Source organism: Chiloscyllium plagiosum, chromosome 4 (genome assembly GCF_004010195.1).
Source record: "Chiloscyllium plagiosum isolate BGI_BamShark_2017 chromosome 4, ASM401019v2, whole genome shotgun sequence".
NCBI lineage: Eukaryota > Metazoa > Chordata > Chondrichthyes > Orectolobiformes > Hemiscylliidae > Chiloscyllium > Chiloscyllium plagiosum.
In genome coordinates, this window is record NC_057713.1 from 70151218 (window position 1) to 70165252 (window position 14035).

General features: G+C 43.3%; 1 protein-coding gene across 3 annotated transcripts in view; it reads right to left on the bottom strand.

Moving 5' to 3' along the window:
• LOC122549113 (oxidation resistance protein 1-like) overlaps positions 1-14035 on the bottom strand; it is a 477033-nt gene that overhangs the window by 344319 nt on the left and 118679 nt on the right. The gene's annotated exons all lie outside the window — the stretch shown is intronic.

The window sequence follows — 14035 nt, forward strand, 5'->3', positions numbered from 1 at the left end:
TGGTCTACCATGGGGAACCTTATCAAACGCCTTACTAAAATCCATATCTACCACATCTACCGCTTTCCCCTCGTTCACCTCCTTAGTCACCTTCTCAAAGGATTCAATAAGGTTTGTGAGGCACGACCTGCCCTTCACAAAACTATGCTGACTATCCTTGATCACATTATTCCTATCCAGATGTTCATAAATCCTATCCCTTACAATTCTCTCTAAGATTTTTCCCACAACAGAAGTGAGACTCACCGGCTTATAGTTACTAGGGTTATCCCTACTCCTCTTCTTGAACAAGGGAACCACATTTACTAGCCTCCAATCTTCTGGCACTACTCCTGTAGGCAACGAGGACATAAAAATCAAGGCCAATGGCTCTGCAATCTCCTCCCTTGCTTCCCTAGGATAAATGCCATCAGGCCCAGGGGACTTATCTATTTTCACCCTTTCCAGAATTTCCAACACCTCTTCTCTACATACCTCAAAGCCATCCATTCTACTTAATTGTGACTCAGTACTCACATTGACAACAATGTCCTGTTCCTGATTGAATACTGACGAAAAGTATTCATTCAATGTCTCAATAATAATGTTAAACCTGAATGTCCCAGTCTAAGATAATAAATAGTGAAAATGGTTTTGAATTATTACCTTACCTGTTCAGTATACCTATTTAGATATGAGAGCTTATGTTTGTTTGGTTTAGGTTTGGAGAATAAAGATTTTTAATATTCATTTAAATTAAACCTGCAGCTTTTTTTTAAACCCATGGTGCTTCAACATATCCTTTTTTTTAAAAAGATTATGGTTTATCAGGACAGATCATGACAAAGATCCAGCCTGTCCAGTATTCTTGTACTAAAATCATAATAAAGTGGGGGCCTGTCTGGGATCACAACACTTCCCTGATGGTTAATTTCACATCTTTCTAAACTATCTCTAACATTTCTTACTTGTTCCTTATTGCAAAGTTGATGTTTGTAAAATGCTAAGGGGAAAGCATTATGTGGGCCCTTTAAACAATGGTGTTTGTTCCTGTAATTACAGATTTTAAAAAAAGATGTTTGTGAACAATTGTTGGAACAGAGAGTACCATTTTGGAACATTTTGTATCGAAAGGCTGCACAGTTAGCAGGCCAAACCAGCTATTTTTATCAAGACAAAAGTCTTTTTTAAATTTAGCCAATCAATTTAAACCAGGCACTTAGGTACCAAAAACCGATTAAATTTAGATCTGATAGTAATGGTCCTATGTTGGCAAAACCATGTAAGAAATATAATTATGATATCACGCGTATAAAAGAAGGGGCAGTTGGGCAAAGATCCAAGAACTAACAGCCATTTGCCAGAACTAAGAGGTCTCAGCTCTTGAGAAATTGGCTCTCATGATCATCTATATATTAGAGAAAGCACCATCTAAATAATAACAGTACCAACAACGGAGAAGATGTCCATAACAGAAGAACAACAAAGTAGTTATCTAATGACAGAAGAACAACAGAGGAGGCACAAAACATTACGGAGGACACATAACCCTACTATAATTTTGAGAAACTATATACTGCATTTTGTGATTTGAGTGGGAGTTATTTTTATTGGAACAACACACCATCTTGTGTTATTCGGGAAGTAGTTAGATGGGATTTGTTTGGCTTGTTAATAATTCAGTTAATTTGTTCACTGTTAGAGTTAGACAAATTCTTAATTGTTGATTGCAAAGTCAGTGTCAGCGATTTCTTTTATTTAACCACTGGAAGTTGCTGACCCCTTCTTACACTCCTTTTAACAGATCATAGGACGAAGCGCTCCTCTTTGGGTGTTTCAGTTTATTTCTGTGAGTGGGGGTCAACCTCTGCTTTAAAAGAATCCTTTATTGCCTTTAGATATAGCTAAATTTAAACAGTGTACACTATCAGTACATTATTAGTGAGTTTTGAGAAGATTTGTAGCTCAGGTTGAGGTTTTGGGTGTAGATTTGCTCACTGAGCTGCAAGGTTCATTTACAGACGTTTCGTTACCTTACTAGGTAACATCTTCAGTGGGCCTCAGGCAAAGCAATGCTGAAAATTCCTGCTTTCTATTTATATGTTTGGGTTTCATTGGGTTGTTGATGTCATTTCCTGTGGTGAAGTCACTTCCTGTTCCTTTTCTCAGCAGGTGGTAGATGGGGTCTAACTCGATGTGTTTGTGATAAAGTTCCGGTTGGAATGCCATGCTTCGAGGAATTCTCGTGCGTGTCTTTGTTTGGCTTGTCTCAGTCAAAGTGGTGTCCTTCCTCATCCGTATGTGAGGATACTAGTGAGAGAGGGTCATATCTTTTTGTGGTTCGTTGGTGTTCCTGTATCCTGGTGGCTAGTTTTCTGCCTGTTTGTTACAGTCCTTGCACAGTATTTTGTAAATGACGTTAGTTTTGGTCATTGTCTGTAGAGGATCTTAGATACGAGGGCCTGTTTCCACTCTGTAAGTAATCTAATCTAATCTTGATCAGTTCTCCTCTCTTCCTCCTTCTCTCCAGAGAGAAAAGTCCGAGTTTAGTCAAACTCTCTTGAGAAGACAAGGCCTCCAGTCCAGGCAGCATCTTGGTAAACCTTCTTTGCACCCTCTCCAAAGCCTCTGTATCTTTCCTATAGTAGGGCGACCAAAACTGGACACCATATTCCAAGTGTGGTCTCACGAGGGACTTGTAGAGCTGTAGCAAAACCTCGCAGCTCTTAAACTCGATCCCCCTGTCAATGAAAACCAAAACACCATATGCTTTTTTAACACATGGGTGGCAACTTTGAGGGATCTTTGTATTTGCACACCCAGATCCCTCTGTTCCTCCACACTGCCAAGAATCCGGTCTTTAATCCTATATTCAGCATTTGAGTTCAACCTTCCAAAATGCATCACTTCGCATTTGTCCAGGTTGAACTCCATCTGCCATTTTTCAGCCCAGCTCTGCATCCTGTCTATGTCATGCTGCACCGTGCAATAGTCCTCGATACTATCAACGACACCTCCAACCTTTGTGTCATCTGCAAATTTACGAACCCACCCCTCAACCTCCTCATCCAAGTCATTTATAAAAACTACGAAGAGCAGAGGGCCAAGAACAGAGCCCTGCGGGACCCCACTCAACACTGACCTTTAGGCAGAATACTTTCCATCTACAACCACTCTCTGCCTTCTGTCAGCCAGCTAATTCTGAATCCAGATTGCCAAATCTCCCTGTATCCCGTACTTCCTGAATTTATGAATGAGCATACCATGGAGAACCTTATCAAATGCGTTGCTGAAGTCCATATACACCACATCCACTGCTCAAGCTGTCTTGTCACTTCCTCGAAGAACTCAATATGATTTGTGAGGCATGACCTGCCCCTCACAAAGCCATGCTGACGGTCTTTAATCACACTATGCTTTGCCAAATAGTCATAGATCCTATCCCTCAGAATTCTTTCCAAAACTTTGCTGACCACAGACGTAAGACTGACTGGTCTGTAATTGCCAGAGATTTCCCTATTACCCTTCTTGAAAAGAGGAACAACATTCGCTTCCTTCCAATCCTCCAGTAGGACCCGCATGGAGAGTGAGGAGGCAAAGATCTTCGCCAGCGGCTCAGCAATCTCCTTTCTCACTTCCCGGAGCAGCTTAGGATATGGCCCTAGGGACTTATCCATCTTAATGTTTTCCTAAATTTCCAACACATCAACTTCATCAATCTTGATTTGGTCAAGCCTGTATCCCAGCTCCTCAAAGTTCTCATTCACAACCAGGTCCCTTTCCTTAGAGAAAACCGGAGCAAAATACTCATTTAGGGCTTCCCCTATCTGCTTAGACTCCACGCACAAGTTCCCTACGTTATCCTTGATCGGTCCTACCTTCTCCCTGATCATTCTCTTATTCCTCACGTATGAGTAAAATGCCTTTGGGTTCTCCCTAAACCTATTTGCCAAGCCTTTTTCACGCCCCCTCCTGGCTCTCCTCAGTCCATTTCTGAGCTCCTTTCTAGCAAGCCTGTAATCCTCTAAAGCAGTGCTAGATCCCTGCTTCCTCCACCTTACGTAAGCTGCCTTCTTCCTTTTGACGAGATGCTCCTCTCTTCTCGTCATCCAAGGTTCCTTAATCTTACCCCTCCCTACCTGTCTCAGAGGAATAAATGCGTGCATCACTCGCAACAACTGCTCCTTAAACAATCTCCACATGTCTGCTGTACCCTTTCTGTGTAACAATTTCTCCCAGTCTGTACTTACCAAGTCCTGTCTGATAGTGTCATAATTTCACTTTCCCCAATTAAATATCTTCCCTTGGTAACTGCTCCTTTCTCTCTCTAAGGCTATGGTAAATGTGAGGCAGTTGTGATCACTGTCACCAAAGTGTTCTCCCACCGCGAGATCTGACACCTGTCCTGGCTCATTGCTGAGCACCAAATCCAAAATTGCCTCTCCCCTCATCGGTCTGTCTACATACTGAGTAAAGAAACCCTCCTGAACAAACCTGACAAAAATGGCTCCAAAACCATCTGCACTTCGGAGGTTCCAGTCGATATTGGGAAAGTTGAAATCACCCATAACTGCAACCCTGCTACCTATGCATTTTTCCAGAATGTGCCCACCTATGCGTTCTTCAATCTCTCTACTGCTATTAGATGGTCTGTAGAAAACCCCTAATGAGGTGGCTGCTCCCTTGTTGTTCCTGACTTCCATCCATACTGACTCAGCAGACAGATCTTCCTCAACAACCTTCATTTCTGTAGTTGTGATGCACTTTCTGATTAGTAATGCTACACCCCTTCCTCTTTTTCCACCCACCCTGTTCTTTTTAAACGTTCTAAACCCTGGAACAGCAAGCAACCATTCCTGCCCCTGTGAAACCCATGTCTCCATTATGGCCACAACATCGTCTCCCCAAATACTGATCCAAGCTCTGAGTTCATCACTCTTATTTCTGACAATCCTTGCATTGAAGCAGACACATTTTAACCAATCCCTCTGTTTCATCACAGGAGAATCGTTCCTAATAGATTCACTACATTCTGTCACTGCCCCATCTGCAATGGCCCCCTCTCAGATTCCCACCCCCTGCCAATCTAGTTTAAACCCTCCAAAATTACACAAGCAAATCTCCCACCCAGGACATTTGTGCCCCTCCAGTTCAGGTGCAACCCGTTCTTCATGTACAGGTCCCAGCTTCCCCAGAAGGTATCCCAAAGGTTGAGGTATCTGAAGCCCTCCCTCCTGCACCAGCCTTGCAGCCACGTGTTAAGTTGCATTCACTGACTGTTCCTCACCTCAGTATCTCGTGGCACCGGTAGCAAACCGGAGATCACCACTCTACTCGTCCTGCTCTCAGCTTCCAACCTAACTCTCTGTAGTCATTTTTCAGATCCTCAATCCCCTTCCTGGCTATATCATTGGTGCCAATATGTACCATGATTTCTGGCTGCTCACCCTCCCCCTTCAGAATCCTGTAAACCCGGTCGACAACATCCCGGACCCTGGCACCAGGGAGGCAACATACCTTCTGGGAGTCCTGTTCCTGACCACAAAATCTCCTTCCAGTCTGTCTAACTATTGAGTCCCCTGCCACTAGTGCCTTTCTATTCTCCCCCTTCCCTTCTGAGCCACAGTGCCAGGCTCAGTGCCAGAGATCTGACAACTGTGGCTTACCCCGGTAGGCTGTCCCCACCAGCAGTATCTGAAATGGTATACTTGTTGCTGAGGGTAATGGCCACAGGGGATCCCTGCTCTGACTGTCAGTTCTCTTTCCTTCCCCTGACTGTAACCGGCTAATGAGAAATTAGCGGACTGTGTTCATTGGATACCCATTCTTTTTGAATACATGGTCTAGGTGATTTTCATCTGCTCTGCATAGTTCCTCTGTGCTGCAGTGTGTGTTGGCTTGTTGAAATAATGTTCTGATGCAGCTTCGTTTGTGAGTGTTGGGATGATTGCTTATGTAATTCAATATTTGGTCTGTATATGTTGTTTTTCTGTAGATGCTGGTTTGAAGTTCGCTCTACTGTGACATCGAGGAATGACAGTTTGTTGTTGTTTTCTCGTCTTTAGTGAATTTTATGCCAGTAAAGGTATTATTGAGGGTCTTGAAGGTTTCCTCTAACTTGTTTTGTTTAGTGATGACAAAGGTGTCATCCACGTAGCAGACCCAGAGGTTGGGTTGGATGGTTGGCAGAGTTGTTTGCTCAAGTCTCTGCATTACTGTCTCTGCTAAGAACCCTGATATCGGAGATCCCATGGGTGTTACATTGGTTTTTCTGTCGGTTTTGTTGTTGAAAGTGAAGTGGATGGTAAGGCTTAGGGCCACTAGCTTGATCATATTCTTCTTGCTGAAGAAGTTGATGGTGTTTGGTGCATGTGTCTTTGAGTCTTCTAATAGTGTAGTCAGTGTTTCCTTGGCCAGGTTAATGTTGATTGAAGTAGACAGTGCTGTTACATCAAAGGAAACCATTATTTCATCCTCTTCTATCTTGGTGTCTTTGATGGTCTTTGTGAATTCTTTGGTGGAGTGGATGGAGTGGCGCGAGTCTTTCATGTAGCTCTTTGGCCAATCTGTAAGTTGGTGCACCAGGTAGCGAGACTATGGGTCTGAGGGGGGCTCTCGGTTTGTGAATTTTGGGTAATCCGTAGAAGCGTGGTGTGTTGGATCCATCTGGTTTCATTTTTTGGAAGTTGGTCTTATTTATTTGTCCAGATTTCTGAAGCTTTTTGAGTATGGCTGTGATTCGGTTCTCTAGTTGTGGGGTTGGGTCTATTGCCACTTGTTGTTAAATGTTGGTATCTGTAAGTAGTGCATTTGCTTTTTCAATATAGTCTCTTCGATTTAGAATGACTGTCAAGCGTCCTTTGTCTGCAGGGAGGATAACAATGTTTTTATCTTTTTTTAGTCTTTCCAGTGCTTTCCTTTCTTGTGTATTGAGTGTGTTTCCTTCCTTTTTTCTGCTTAATATTGGGTGACTACCTGTCTGATGGTTTGCTGGGTTCCTTCTGAGAGTTGGTTGTCTTTTAGTGTTGTTTCTAATGCTGCGAAGAAATCTTTCTTGTCCATATCCTGGCAGTTGTTATTTAACCCTCTTACTAAGACAGCTTTTTCAGTGTCTGTTAAGCGTTGGTCAGATAATTTTTTTATCCATGCTTCTGTGTTGTCATTGTTGTCACTTTGTGTAAGTTTGTCTACTTTTTTCTGCAGGTCTAGTTTTTTTCATTTTCTGTTTGTCACTGTCTAATATCTATGGCTTGTTGTCCTGTGCCTGTCCATTCATGGTCTGTTGCATGACTGAGTAAAGATTTTTGATGCAAAATTCCCGGTTGTATTTACGGATACCCTTAGCATCATGGTAGCCCACAAACCCACCAACATACTAAAACAGCAGCTAATGAACTTGAAAGATCCTATACAGACAATGACCAAAACTAACGTCATTTACAAAATACCCTGCAAGGACTATAACAAACATTACATTGGACAAACAGGCAGAAAACTAGCCACCAGGATACATGAATACCAACTAGCCATAAAAAGACATGACCCACTCTCACTAGTATCCTCACATACGGATGACGAAGGATACCACTTCAACTGGGACAATACATCCATCCGAGGACAAGCCAAACAAAGACACGCACAAGAAATCCTCGAAGCATGCCATTCCAACCGGAACTCTATCAACAAACACATCGAGTTAGACCCCATCTACCACCGCTGAGAAAGGAACAGGAAGTGACTTCACCACAGGAAATAATATCACCACAGGAAATGACATCACCAACCCAAAGAAACCCAAACATATAAATAGAAAGCAGAAATTTTCAGCATTGCTTTGCCTGAGGCCCACTGAAGATGTTACCTAGTAAGGTAACGAAACATCTGTAAATGAACCTTGCAGCTCGGCAAACAAATCTACATCTAAAATTTGTGCATTATTCTTGGCTTGTTTATTCTTGCTTTGCAGTGGGATATTTTTATGTTGGACTCAATTGCTTACCATTACAAATGTTTCTACACAGCTGCCCTACTCCCTTAATTTTTCAAGTTTACTTTCCTTTGCTAGGAAATGGAAATGCAACAATTATCTTCAGTCCAATTTAAATGTGTTACCTCTGTCCATCTTCATCTTACATGTGACTAAATTGGAGTCAATTTATGATTTAAATGTACAGCCAATGCCTCCATTCTTGCAATATAATCTTCATGATCTCGCCTTCATCTTTTTCATTCAGGATCCTCAAAGTCAACAACTGTTACAACCTCTTCTGTTTATTTGTTCAGATATCTTAAAGATTCGATCACTATGTTTTTCATAAGTTTGAAGTTAAGCTAACCCATCTTTTGTTTCAACAGTTCTTGGAGTTCCAGTGGTTCTTTGGTACAGTCGTGGATAAATTCACTGATAGAAGGAGTGCAGAGATGGCTGGATGCTTCCTGTACATGGCAGTGTAACCCCAGGCAATGCAAATGCTGGAAATATCTAGAACTACTATCTTATACTAGGCATCTTTCATTTTATGTTAATTTGGCTATTTCCAGAGTTCTTTTTTGATGCACCATTTTTGAAATTGGGAAAAGCAATTGCTAAAATCCATACTGCTAAAACATTCCCAACTAGATTAGATTCCCTACAATATGGAAACAGGTCCTTCAGCCCAACAAGTCCACACCGACCCTCCAAAGAGTAACCCACCCAAACCCATTCCCCCACCCTATATTTACCCCTGACTAATGCACCTAACACGATGGGCAATTTAGCGAGGCTAATTTAGGTGACCTGCACATCTTTAGATTGTGGGAGAAAACTGCATCACCCAGACAAAGACCATGGTGAATGCGGGAGAATGTCCAAACTCCACACAGACAGTCGCTTGAGGCAGGAATCGAACCCGGGTCCCTGGCACTGGGAGGCAGCAGTGCTAACCACTGAGCCACTGTGCCGCCCAAAAAGGTCAACACAACATTGAGGGCCAAAGGATCTATGTTGAGCTGTACTAGACACCTACATTTCACAAAGCTTCTATTACAGATAATTTTTTGATTAGTTAACAGTGTGCTCCTTTATCGTGCAAATTTGACAATGTTCTCACAAAGACACTTAATGATCTATAGCAAGGTGTGACAAATGTTAAGTATTACCTCAAATCTATCCATAGACAAAAGAAGTCACTTTTTCTCTTCAAAAAGAAGCTAGAAAAATAACATTAATATTTATTTTAAGAGCTTTATGACAACCGATAGTTGTTGAAGAGGTCTATTATTAAGATTTGAAGTTAGAACACAGATCATGGAATAAAGAACAGTATAGTACAATACAGGCTCTTTGGCCCTCGATATTGTGCCAACCGTTTATCCTACTCAAAGATCAAACTAACCTGAAAACCCTTCATTTTACTATCATACATGTGCCTATTGCTTAAATGTCCCTAATGTATCTGACTCCACTCACCAGTCTCTGTGTAAAGGACTGACCTCTGACATCTCCACTAAATATTCCTCCAATCACCTTAAAATTATGCTCCTTCATGATAACAATTTCTACCCTGGGAAAAAGTGTCTGCCTATCCACTCTATCTATTCCTCATCATCTTGTATATCTCTATCAAATCACCTCTCATCCTTCTTTTGCTCCAGTGAGAAAAATCCTAGCTCTCCCAGCTTACCTTCAAAAGACATGCCCTCTAGTCCAGGCAGCACCCTGGTAAATCTCTTCTGCACTCTCTCTAAAGCTTTGACAGCCTTCCTATAAGGAGGCAACCAGAACTGAACACAATATTCCAAGTGTGGTCTAACCAGGGCTTCATAGAGCTGCAGCATAACCTCGTGGCTCTTAAACTCAATCCCCCCGCTCATGACAGCCAACACAAATTACACCTTGTTAATAACCTGATGAAATTGGGTGGCAACATTCAGAAAGTTAGGAGATATGTGACACAGGGAAATTTGGCTGTCTGGATACAGAATTGGCTGGCAAAAGAAGACAGTGAGTGGTAGTGGATAGAAAGAATTCTGCCTGGAGGTCAGTGACCAGTGGTTTCCCGCAGGGATCTGTTCTTAGGCTTCTGCTCTTCGTAGTTTTTATAAGTGACTAGGATGACGAAATTAAAAGGTGGGTTAGTAAGTTTGGCAATGGCACAATGGTTGTGGTGTTGTAGATAGTGTCGAGGGATGGTGCAGCCTACAACATGACATGGACAGGATGCAGAGCTAGGCTCAGAAGTGGCAGATGGAGTTCAACCTGGATAAATGTGAAGTGATTCATTTTGGAAGGTCGAATTTGAATGCCGAACAGAGGATTAAAGACAGGATTCTTGGCAGTGTGGAGGAACAACATGATCTTGGGGTCTATGTACATATGCAAAAAACTGATGATGACCCAGGGAGATCAGCAGCTGAAAGAAGACAGGCACTGACGATGACAGTCGCAGTTTGGTTTTGAAAATTAAGTTGATGTAATTTTATTTGGGCTTTTATTGGATCAGTATATTGTTATATAGTTGGAGGTAGATAACAGACCATTAAGATAAAGGAGGCTTAGAGTTGTAAGTAGCTGTTGTTTAATGTTCACTTTTAGAGTTAAAGAATAAAATTGATACTTTTCTTTAAATTGTGGAATTTGGGAATTCTCTGTCACTCATACTTTAACAGATTACACGGCGAGGTGAACTTTCTGGGTATTTAATTAGCAGAGATGTTCACCACCATGTCATAACAGGATGCAAAGATCATCGTCAAAGGCGCAGCAATCTCTTCCCTCACTTCCCATTGTATCTTTGGGTATATCCTGTCTGGTCCAGGGATATATCTATCCTCATGTTTTCCTAAATCTCCAGCATATCCTCCTTCTTAACATCAACCTGTTCAAGCAAAGCAGCTTGTTTCACGCTGTCCTCATTAGGTAAGTTGCAATCATAATGACAACCACCCTATTACTTCCAAACTCTGTCTCCCAATCTGCTCCTCCGTGTCTAATCTATTTTCCTTTATCTTCTGCTCCCTGCCCATTCATGTATCTGTCTAGATACATCTTACATGACGCTATTGTGCCTGCCTCTACTGATGTGTTCCAACCACCCACGCATATCTCCCTGAAACGTTTTCCCTCTTAGCTGGAAATCATGACCCCCAGTCCCCCACTGTGGGAAAAAGCTTCTTGCTATCCACCCTGGCTATAACTCTCATGATTTTGTAGACCTCAATCAGGTCCCCTCTCAACCTTCATCCTTCTAATGAAAACAAACCTAATCTACTCAATCTGTCTTCAAGCTAGTGCCCTCCATACCAGGCAACATCCTGATGAACCTCCTCTGCACCCTCTCCAAAGCATCCACATTCTTTTGGTAATGCGGGGACCAAAACTGTACAGAGTATTCCAAATGTGGCTGAACCAAAGTCCTATATAACTATAACATGAACTGTCAACTCTTGTACTCAATAGCCTATCTAAAGAAGGAAAGCAAGCCATATGCCTCTTGACTATTCTATCGACCTGCCTTGCCATATTCAGAGTACAATGGACTCAGGTCTTCCAATACATCAATTTTTCCCAGGGCTTTTTCATTTACTGTATAGATTAGATTAGATTAGATTCCCTACAGTATGGAAACACGCCATTCGGCCCAATCAGTCCACACCACCCTGCGAAGAGTAACCCACCCAGACCCATTTCACCAGCCTATATTTACCCCTGACTAACACACTTAACACTACAGACAATTTAGTGTGGCCAATTCACCTGACCTGCACATTTTTGGACTGTAGGAGGAAACCGGAACACCCGGAGGAAACCCACACAGACACGGGGAGCATATGCAAACTCCACACAAACAGTCCCCCGAACCTGGGTGCCTGGCACTGTGAGGTAGAGTGCTAACCACTGAGCCACTGTGCTACCCCATAGTTGGCTCTTGAATTCGATCTTCCAAAATGCAACAACACGCATTTGCCTGGATTGAACTCCATCTGCCATTTCTCCACCCAACTCTCCAATACTGATCATTCGGACAAAGGTTAACATTACAGGTAGCTATTGTCATAATTCTTTACAGCTCATTCAAGACATTAAATAAAATCAGAGCTGAAAATGTGTTGCTGGTAAAGCGCAGGTCAGGCAGCATCCATGGAGCAGGAGAATCGACGTTTCGGGCATGAGCCCTTCTTCAGGAATCGTGGACAGGACCGTGTCGAGATATGCAGAGATGAGCTCGGTGGGGCAGGAGCAGGCTGAGACAATGGGTCGGCCGGGGCAGTCAGGTTTGTGGATTTTGGGCAGGAGGTAGAAACGGGCCGAGTGGGGTTGTGGGACTATGAGGTTGGAGGCGGTGGATGGGAGATCCCCTGAGGTGATGAGGTTATGGACGGTCTGGGAGATGATGGTTTGGTGGTGGGAGATGGGGTCATGATCAAGGGGGCAGTAGGAGGTGTCCGCGAGCTGGCGTTTAGCCTCAGCGGTGTAAAGGTCGGTGCGCCAAACTACTACCGCACCTCCCTTGTCTGCCAGTTTGATAGTGAGGTTGGGGTTGCAACGGAGGGAGTGGAGGGCTGCACGTTCCAAGGGTGAGAGGTTGGAGTGGGTGAGAGGGGTGGAGAGATTGAGGCGGTTAATGTCGCGGTGGCAGTTGGCTATGAAGAGATCGAGGGCAGGTAAGAGGCCAGCACGGGGTATCCAGGTGGATGGGGTGTGTTGGAGGCAGGAGAAGGGGTCGTCAGAGGGTGTGCAAGAATCGGAGGCGAAGGCGGTGGAAGAATTGTTCGATGTCTCGCCGTATGTTGAACTCGTTAATCCGAGAGCATAGGGTAATGAAGGTGAGGCCTCTGCCGAGGACTGATCTTTCATCCTCAGAGAGAGGTAGTTCTGGAGGGATGGTAAAACACAGCAGGGCTGGGAGGTAGGACCTGTGACCTGGTGTGGGGCTGGAGCTGGGAGTGGGGGCGGGGTTAGGCGTGGGGGTGGGAATTGGGGCGGGGACGGAGATCGGGGGGGGTGGGGTTAGGCGTGCGAAGGGAGATCGGCGTGAATGTCTCAAGCAGATTATAAAGTAATTGCATTCCAAAACAGTTGCGACTGGTGACTATTGACTGTCTGGCTGATATTGATGTCTCAGAAGTTTCTGCAAGGTTACACAAGATTAAAGCAGCTGTTTTAAACAATAAATCTATATGTGTATTAAAAAGTATTCTCTTTGTAACAAATTGCTGGTTGTATACAAAGGCCATCAAATGGAGGGAAGCAAAGGAGCAAATTTTCAGGAAGATACAAGGACAATGTAGCAGTCGTAGTTTAATTACTCACATATAAGCTAGTGGGAAAGGAAGAACATTAATGGGGAATAACTACTAATATGTGTGCAAGAGACTTTCTTGACTAGCATATTTCAAGCCCAATAAGGAAGCAGTACTCGATCAAGATTAGAATATAGAACAGTACAGCACAGAACAGACCCTTCAGCCCATGATATTGTGCCAACCACTGATCCTCATGTATGCATCCTCAAATGTTTGTGACCATATGTATGTCCAGCAGTCTCTTAAATGTCCCCAATGACCTTGCTTCCACAACTGCTGCTGGCAACGCATTCCATGCTCTCACAACTCTCTGTGTAAAGAACCCGCCTCTGACATCCCCTCTATACTTTCCTCCAACCAGCTTAAAACTATGACCCCTCGTGTTAGCCATTTCTGCCCTGGGAAATAGTCTCTGGCTATCGACTCTATCTATGCCTCTCATTATCTTGTATACCTCAATTAGGTCCCCTCACCTCCTCCTTTTCTCCAATGAAAAAAGTCCAAGCTCAGTCAACCTCTCTTCATAAGACAAGCCCTCCAGTCCAGGCAGCATCCTGGTAAACCACCTCTGAACCCTCTCCAAAGCATCCACATCTCTCCTATAATAGGGCGACCAGAACTAGACGCAGTATTCCAAGTGCGGTCTAACCAAAGTTGTTTCGAGCTGCAACAAGATCTCACGACTCTTAAACTCAATCCCCCTGTTAATGAAAGCCAAAACACCATATGCTTTCTTAACAACCCTGTCCACTTGGGTGGCTATTTTAAG